General features: G+C 40.0%; 1 pseudogene across 1 annotated transcript; it reads right to left on the reverse strand.

The window, feature by feature from the left end:
- Nucleotides 1-5,627: 5,627 nt before the first annotated feature.
- LOC308239917 (small ribosomal subunit protein eS25-like) lies at nt 5,628-6,004 on the reverse strand (annotated as a pseudogene). The gene has a single exon. The product of its transcript is annotated as a small ribosomal subunit protein eS25-like (transcript).
- Nucleotides 6,005-9,147: the final 3,143 nt, after the last annotated feature.

Here is a 9,147-nt window from a genome sequence, read left to right on the forward strand (position 1 = left end):
GAAATCCTGGCATTTGTGACAATATGGTAGAACTTGATTACATTGGACTAAGTGAGGAAAGTCAGACACAGAAAGACAAATACTGCATAATATCACTTTTATGTGAATTACAATACTGCTGAATTCATAAAAACAGAAAGTAGAATGGTGGTTACAAGAGGTTGGAGGGGGCGGGTAATTATGGATATTTTGTTTAAAGTTACAAACTTGAAACTAGTAGAAGTCCTGGAGTTCTAATGCACAACATAGTGATCACAGAAAACAATACTGTGTTGTAAAATTAATAATTGGTAAGACAATAGTTTTTAAATCTCATACCACAAATAAATAATAATTACATAATGTGATAGAGGTATTAGCTAATGGTATGGTGGTAATCATATTGCAATACATAAATATATCAAATCACCACATCTTACACCTTAAACATAGATAGTTACCTGCCAATTATATCTCAATAAAAATAAATTTTTAAAAATTCAAATAATAATAACCCAAAGAAACAAATGAAAAACACTTCTAGCCCTGGTTGGTATGGCTCAGTGGATAGAGCATTAGCCATGCACCAAAGGATCATGCATTTGATTCCTGGTCAAGGGCATGTACCTGGGTTTCAGGTTCAATCCCCGGCCCCAGTTGGGCATGTGCAGGAGGCAAGTAATTTATGTGCTCCTCTCACATTAATGTTTCTCTCCCTCTTTTTCTCTCTGCCTCCCTCCCTTCTACTCTCTCTTTAAAAAATTCAATGAAGGAGGAGAAAATGCTGACTGAATAAGCAGACCTTTCTTGCACGTTCTCTGAGGGCCAGACTTGAAAGAAAATTAAAGTGGGGAACATACACCCAGAATTACCAATTGAGGTCCAGCTGAGGAAGAGACTTTTATCAAGGAAGGACATAAAACAACTGGAGGCCAGTAGGAAGGGCAAGGTTGAGAGAGGAGCTGACCCAGCTTCCAGGGATGGCAGGCATAAAGTGAGGAGGGAGCTCTAGGCTATGGGAAGGGTTGGTCTTCTCAGAAGATAGAGACCCAGAAACCAAGCTGGGCTCCACAGCCCAGAGCACCAGAGCTGAAACTAGCAGCCCACGTAACATCCAACCATGAAAGGCAGCAAGGCTGCTGGCCACCATGGAATCTGGAGATAGTAGACCAGAGCCAGTCATATAGAAAACCTAGGTTTCTGTTTTTTTGTTTTGTTTGTTTATTTGTTTGTTTTGTTTTGTTTTGTTTATGTGTTTGTTTTAAACACAGAGCACAGGAGTTTTCATTTGAAGCTACTCATTCAAGACTTTGGTGTAGAGAGGTAGACATGGGCTCCAGGTGCCTAAGGAGAGACTGGGATGGAAAGCATTGCAGGGAGACATGGAAAAGCAGCAGCCAGGAATCCTGCATTCAGTCAGATCCACCCAAACCAAAGTGGCCATATTTCCTGAGAGAAGCCACAGCTCAGGAAAAAGGGAAAAAACCCGTCGTAGGTGATACAGCCTGCCCCAGCCTCAGGATCCCTCCCTATCAGACCCTTCATTTTTACCTTTTCAAATGAAACAACAGCAGATACCAAGCCTATGGGTTTGAACAGTTTAAGAAAGCACCAATGACTGGGTTTGGGGTGGGGCCATCTACCCCACTATTCCAGGAACCTGACTGGTGCTTTCAACACATGGCAGAGCTGATAAAAACGCCGGGTTTCCAGCTGATCTCACTGGACTGACTGCATGCAAGGATCTCTGCCTAGCTGAAGGCTGAGTACTATTGTGGGCCACTCGCAGAGGAGTAAATATGGGACAGGGAAACACACCCACCACGTTCCCTAAAATCTGAACAGCACCTCCCCCTCACAAGATACCCAGAAATCTAGACTGTCAATTTCACCTAAATCCCTTTCAGAAACAGACTTTTTTAAAAAAAAACTTTATTGTTCAGATTATTACAGTTGTTTCTCTTTTTTCCCCCCATAGCTCCCCTCCACCCAGTTCCCACCCCACCCCATGCCCTTACCCCCCCCCCCACTGTCCTGATCCATAGGTGTATGATTTTTGTCCAGTCTCTTCCCAACCCCCTATACCCCTTTCCCCCGGAGGACTGTCAGTCCACTCCCTTTCTATGCTAAGAAAAAGCTAAAGGAGTTCATCACCGCCAAACCAGTATTATATGAAATGCAGTTTGCCGACCACTGTCCTAGGACAATGGAAACTAAGGAGAAAATAAACAAATGGGACTACTTCAAAATAAAAAGTTTCTGGGGAGCAAAAGAAACCATCAACAAAACAACAAGAGAGCCCACTGCATGGGAGATCATATTTGCCAATGTTACATCTGATTAGGGTTTAATCTGCAAAATTTATAGGGAATGTATACAACTTAAAAGGAAGATAAACAATCCAATCAAAAAATGGGAAAAGGACCTAAATAGACACTTCTAGAAAGAGGGCATACAGAAGGCCAAGAGACATATGAAAAAATGCTCAAAGTCACTAATCATCAGAGAAATGCAAATCAAAACAACAATAAGGTACCATCTCACCTGTCAGAATGGCTATGTCAACAAATAAAACAGATGACAAGTGCTGGCAAGGATGTGGAGAAAAAGGAACCCAGTACACTGCTGGTGGGAATGTAGACTGGTGCAGCCACTGTGGAGAACAGTATGGAGTTTCCTCAAAAAATTAAAAATGAAACTCCCAGTGATCTCACTTTTAAGAATATATCCTAAGAATCCTAAATCATGAATCAGAAAAAAATATATGCACCCCTATATTTATTGCAGCACAATTTACAATAGCTAAATCTGGAAACATCCCAAGTGCTCATCAGCAGATGAGTGCATAAAAACCTGTGGTGCATTTACACAATGGTATAACATGGATCTATAAAAAAGAAGGATCTCTTACCCTTGGAGACAACATGGAGGTACTTGGAAAGCATTATGCTAAGCGAAATAAGCCAGTCACAGAAACACAAACATCACATGGTCTCACTTTTATATGGAATCTAATGAACAAAATAAACTGACAAACAAAATAAGTCCAGAGACATGGATACTGCAACAGACTGAGGATTCTCAGAGGAAGGTCGGGGTGGGGCAGAAGAGATTAACCAAAGAACTTCTATGCATATATTCATAACCTATGCACAGAGACAATAGTGAGCTGAAGGCCTAAGGAGGAGGCCCCAGAAGGGAGGATGGTGTCAATAGAGGGAAAAGGGGATATCTGTAATACTTTCAAAAATAAAGATAAATTTAATAAATAAGTAATATAATATAATTTTAAAAAGCAGAGAAAGATAAACATCACATGATCTCACTCATTTATGAAATATAATGAAAAACATAAACTGATTAACAAAAACAGATCCAGAGACAGAGAAGCATCGATCAGTGCATCAAACCTCAGAGGGAAGGTAGGGGAGGGTGGGGTAAAGGGGAGAGATCAACCAAAGGACTTGTATGCATGCATATAAAGCTAACCAATGGACACAGACAATGGGGGGGGGGTGAGGGCATGAGTGGGGGTGTTGGAGGAGTAATGGGGGGATAAGGACACATATGTAATACCTTAATCAATAAAGAATTTTAAAAAAAATACATTCACCAGCTTGAAATCTCAGTATCAAAAAAAAGGGGGAAATCCATATTCTATTTCATTTTGGGGGGGTCTTTTTTTCTTTATTGATTAAGGTATTACATATGTGTCCTTATCTCCCTATTGCCCCTCCAACCCCCTCCCCACTCATGCCCTCACCCCCCTGTTGTCTGTGTCCATTGGTTAGGCTTATATGCATGCATACAAGTCCTTTGGTTGATTTCTCCCCTTTACCTCACCCTCCCCTACCTTCCCTCTGAGGTTTGATGGACTGATCGATGCTTCTCTGTCTCTGGATCTGTTTTTGTTCATCGGTTTATGTTGTTCATTATATTCCATAAATGAGTGAGATCATGTGATATTTATCTTTCTCTGACTGACTTATTTCGCTTAGCATAATGCTCTCCAGTTCCATCCATGCTGTTGCAAATGGTAAGAATTCCTTCTTTTTTACCACAGTATAGTATTCCATTGTGTATATGTAGCACAGTTTTTTAATCCACTCATCTGCTGATGGGCACTTAGGCTGTTTCCAAATCTTAGCTATGGTAAATTGTGCTGCTATGAACATAGGGGTACATATATCCTTTCTGATTGGTGTTTCTAGTTTCTTGGGATATATTCCTATAAGTGGGATCACTGGGTCATATGGGAGTTCCCATTTTAGTTTTTTGAGGAAACTCCATAGTGTTCTCCACAGTGACTGCACCAGTCTGCATTCCCACCAGCAGTGCACGAGGGTTCCTTTTTCTCCGTATCCTTGCCAGCACTTGTCATTTGATGATTTGTTGATGATAGCCATTCTGACAAGTGTGAGATGGTACCTGATTGTTGTTTTGATTTGCATCTCTCAGGTGATTAGTGACTTTGAGCATGTTTTCATATGTCTTTTGGCCTTCCTTATCTCCCCTTTTGAAAAGTATCTATTTCGGTCCGTTCCCCATTTTTTTATTGGGTTATCTTTCTTTTGTTAAGTTGTATGAGTTCCCTGTAAATGTTGGAGATTAAACCCTTATCAGCGATAACAATGGCAAATATGTTCTCCAATGCAGTGGGATTTCTTGTTGTTTTGCTGATGGTTGATTTTGCTGTACAGAAGCTTTTTATTTTGATGTAATCCTATTTGTTTATTTTCTCTTTAGTTTCCATTGCCCTAGGAGCTTATCAGTAAAGATATTGCTTCAGCATATGTCTGGATTTTGCTGCCTGTAGATTCCTCTAATATTTTTATCGCTTCCAGTCTTATGTTTAAGTCCTTTGTCCATTTTGAGTTTATTTTTGTGTATGGTGTAAGTTGGTGGTCTAGTTTCATTTTATTTTTTTTTTTGCATTATCTGTCCAATTTTCCCAACACTATTTATTGAAGAGACTGTCTTGACTCCATTGTATGTTCATGCCTCCTTTGTCAAATATTAATTGAGCATAGTGGTTTGGGTCGATTTCGGGTTCTCTATTCTATTCCATTGGTCTATATGTCTGTTCTTGTGCCAGTACCAGGCAGTTTTGAGAACAGTGGCTTTGTAATACAGCTTGATATCTGGTATTGATATCCCTCCTACTTTGTTCTTCTTTCTCAGGATTGCTGCAGTTATTCAGGGTCTTTTTTCATTCCAGATGAATTTTTGGAAAGTTTGTTCTAGGTCTGTGAAATATACCATTGGTATTTTAATGCGGATTGCATTGAATCTATAGATTGCTTTGGGTAGTATGGACATAATAATGATGTTGATTCTACCAATCCTTGAACACAGTATGTTCTTCCACCTGTTTATGCCTTCCTCTATCTGTTTTTTCAGTGTCCTGTATTTTTTGAGTACAGGTCTATTACCTCCTTAGTTAAGTTTATTCCTAGGTATCTTAATTTTTTTTGTGCGATGGTTAATGGGATTTTTTAAATCTCTCTTTCTGTAAGTTTACTATTGGTGTGTAAAAATGCCATTGATTTCTTGGTGTTAATTTTGTATCCTGCTACATTGCTGAATTCATTTTTTTTTATTTAATAAAGATTTATTTTTCAAAGTGTACAGCCAGTGAGATCTATTGTTCATGCATCTTCTCCAGCAGCTGGGGCGTCCCAATCTTTGGTGTTTCTGGTGTAAATCACTTGAGCTCCATGCTTTGAGACTAGTTTAATAAGCCCTTTACTAAGGAGCTCCTTAAGGGCTGACCTGGCCAAGGAGCCGTGAATCTTCAGCCTCTTGGAGACCACAGCTGGGGTTATCAGCTTGTAGTTGGGAACTTCCTTACAGAGCTTGTCATATGTGGCTTTGTCAAACAAGACCAGGTTATTCAGCTTGTCCTGAACTTTGCCTTTGGACCACTTCTTCTTTTTGGCCTTGCCCCTGACTTGTTCACAAAGTCTTTGTCTTTCTTGGCCGACTTTCCAGCATCTTTCTTCTTCTTGTCGTTCTTGAGCGGCATTGCAGGACTCGGAGAGCAGGGATGAGCTGCTGCCTCGCCATGATGTCGGCCTGAGAGGAACTCATTTATTAAGTCTAATAATTTTTTATGGAATCTTTAGGGTTTTCTATGTACAATATCACGTCATCTGCAAGTAATGACTGTTTTACGTCTTCTTTTCCAATTTGGATACCTTTTATTTTTTCTTCTTGTCTAATTGCTATGGCTAGCACTTCCAGTACTACATTGAACAGGAGTGTCCATATACTATTTCAATGTTTTCTATACATAGATTGATGTCCCTAGTTATGTTTCATTTTACTCTTCTGATTATTCAGCTTAAGCAATGAAATTTTCCTGCTCAGATAGATGTACTTATAAGTGTCAGAGAAAAACACTTTGGACAGCTGTCTGATAGAGGAAGGCTAGGATTTTTCTTGTTTGATGCACTAAAAAAGATATGGAACCTTGGCTTGTGAGCCTCAGTTGGTTGAGCACCATTCCATGCACCCAAGTGTTACTAGTTCTATTCTCAATTAGGGCACATGCCCAGGTTGTGGGTTTGGTCCCATCGGGGTGTGTCTGAGAGGCAACTAATCAATTTTTCTCACATCAATGTTTCTCTCCCTTCCTCTCTCTCTAAAATCAATAAAATTGTATTTTAAAAAAGATGTGCATTTTTACAATAAAGTTTCTTTGTTGAGATAAACAAATTAAAAGAAAGTTTTCTCCTTTCCTCTAAGTAGAAGCACTAGCCAGAGTTACTAACTGGTTCTTCTACAGCCCCCCCAAAATTCCTCACATTGGGATGCTTCACATTTGATAAGTAGCATGCCTGGAATATTCTCTTTGCTCATCTATATTGTCTTTTATATCATCTACAATGTCTAATTCCATACCACTAACATGAGCCTTGTGTGAGGTACATATTTAAAACATCATTGATGTATAGAACCTTCTCATGAAACATTGAAGGCATAATTCAGTAACATGTCACCCTTCCTTCGGTCCCTACCTTCTCTCCTTCCCTTCTTCTTCCCCTCCCTGCCCCTCTCTGACTTTCTCTTTCATTAAATTACTTAGAAATGTTGGTGAAGAGATAGTTAATGTCAACTTTAACTTAGTGATTTGTCATGTTCTATACAGCAAATTGGAGATTCTGAGTTGATGCAAAACCTGAAGAGATGTATTGTGAGGAAACTTTTACTTAAAAATAAAGCAACATAAGCATTTTATATCCCTTACCAGTAGCCTGGTGCACAAATTTGTGCACATTGAAAGGGAATTAATTAGAGGAAATATTTTAATATTGCTATTTGCCCTTTCTCTATAATAGAAGTGTCAGAGATGAAAGAAAATTAGTAAAATGTATATGAAAATAATATATAAATTTATTAATAAATAAACAATAATAACATGATATAACAACAAAGACATGATATAAAAACAACAAAAACATGATATACTAGTTAAAACATTGATACACACAATGACTGATAAATTGATTAAACTTATTCTAATATCTCCCTGTATACCACATTAAGAGTGAAAACATTTTCAGAGTGCTTGACTAAATTCCCTTGTTATGAAATATTTACAACTTTAAATTTAACATCACATGCTCTTCAAACTTGAGAGAAAGCAACATATAACTGACCATGTCCGAAAATGGATCCAGGTAGGAATATTCCTACTCTGTCTAAAGTTTGTCCTTGTGATTTTTTAATGATCATCACAAATGCTGGCATCACGGGAAACTGTCTTGGAATTAATTTAAATGGGAGGCCAGTGTCAAATGGGGACAAATCAATTCTTGAAATCAGAACAACCTCTCCTTCTGCAGATCCCGTTAATACTTCAGCTTCAATTATATTAGGTTGCAATCTTTTGATAATAAATGTAGTACCATTACAAAGACCCCATTTACTATTAAGATTTCTCAGTAGCATGATGATTGCACCTACTTTCAATTATAATTTATGACACAGCATTCCTGAAGTAGTAATACTATTAAGAAACTCTATGGGAAGAGAAACCAAGATGGCGGCATAGGTAAACACTTAAATTGCTGCCTCGCACAAAAATTTCAAAACTACAACTAAAAGACAAAATGGACATCATCCAGAACCACAGGAAAGCTGGCTGAGTGGAAATTCTAAACTAGAAGGAAAGAGAAAAGCACATAGAGACTCAGAGGAGCTGCAAAAGGCTGAGGTACAGAGACGCGCACGCAGAGAGGACTGGCGGCTGAGTGCATGGCTGGCTTTCTCAAGCAGGAGGATGATGGAAGCTCCCGACTGCGCTGAACTCCAGTTCAGGGTGAGATCCTGGGGACCCTGACTCATACGGGGGGAACCTGGACTGTCCTGAAAAGAGAAAAGCACACTGAGACTCAGGGGAGCTATGAAAGGCAGAGGTCCTGAGGCACGCAAGCGAGAAGAGAGATCTGACTGCTGAGTGTCCAGCTGGCTTTCTCAAGCAGAAGGGAGATGGAAGCTTCTGACTGTGCTGAACTCCAGTTCCAGGCGAGACTTGGGGAACCCAGACTCATTCTGGGAGGAACTGGACTGTCTGGCAGCAGGCGAAACTCAAGGGTGGCTTTCTCTCAGAGGTGCTTGCAGCGATTACGGAGGGACACTGAGACCCAGAGGCCTCATAGGGCAAGGCTGGCTGACAGGAAGCCAAGGCTGTCTGCTCCGCCCTGAGACTCTGCCACATCCAAGCTGAGCACAGAGGCTTTTGTAATTTTGCAAGTCTTGTCTCATAAGGGTGTCTGCAGCACAGAAGTTCTCCCAGCATAGACACAGCTGATCCTCACAGCCATTTGGCCTGGAGGTCAATTTCTCCCAGTGATACCAACAACAATCAAGACTTAACTACAAAAAGGCTGGGCACACAGTCCACAAAGGGGTGCACCAAGCGTGTCCACATCAGGTAACTGGGGAGGCTGAGCCACTGGGCCCTATAGGACACCTAGCACACAAAGCTACTCTACCAACTCAGGGAAGCAGCAAAAATGCGGAGACAAAGAAACAGATCACAAATGAAAGAAATGGAGGAAAGCAAACGACTGGATATAGAGCTCAAAACCACGATATAAGGTTTTTCAAGAATTTCCTAGAAAAGGCCAATAAATTTAGAGAGACCCTCGAGGATATGAAAAA

This window comes from Plecotus auritus (genome assembly GCF_963455305.1).
Source record: "Plecotus auritus genome assembly, chromosome: X".
In the NCBI taxonomy this organism is placed as follows: Eukaryota; Metazoa; Chordata; class Mammalia; order Chiroptera; family Vespertilionidae; genus Plecotus; species Plecotus auritus.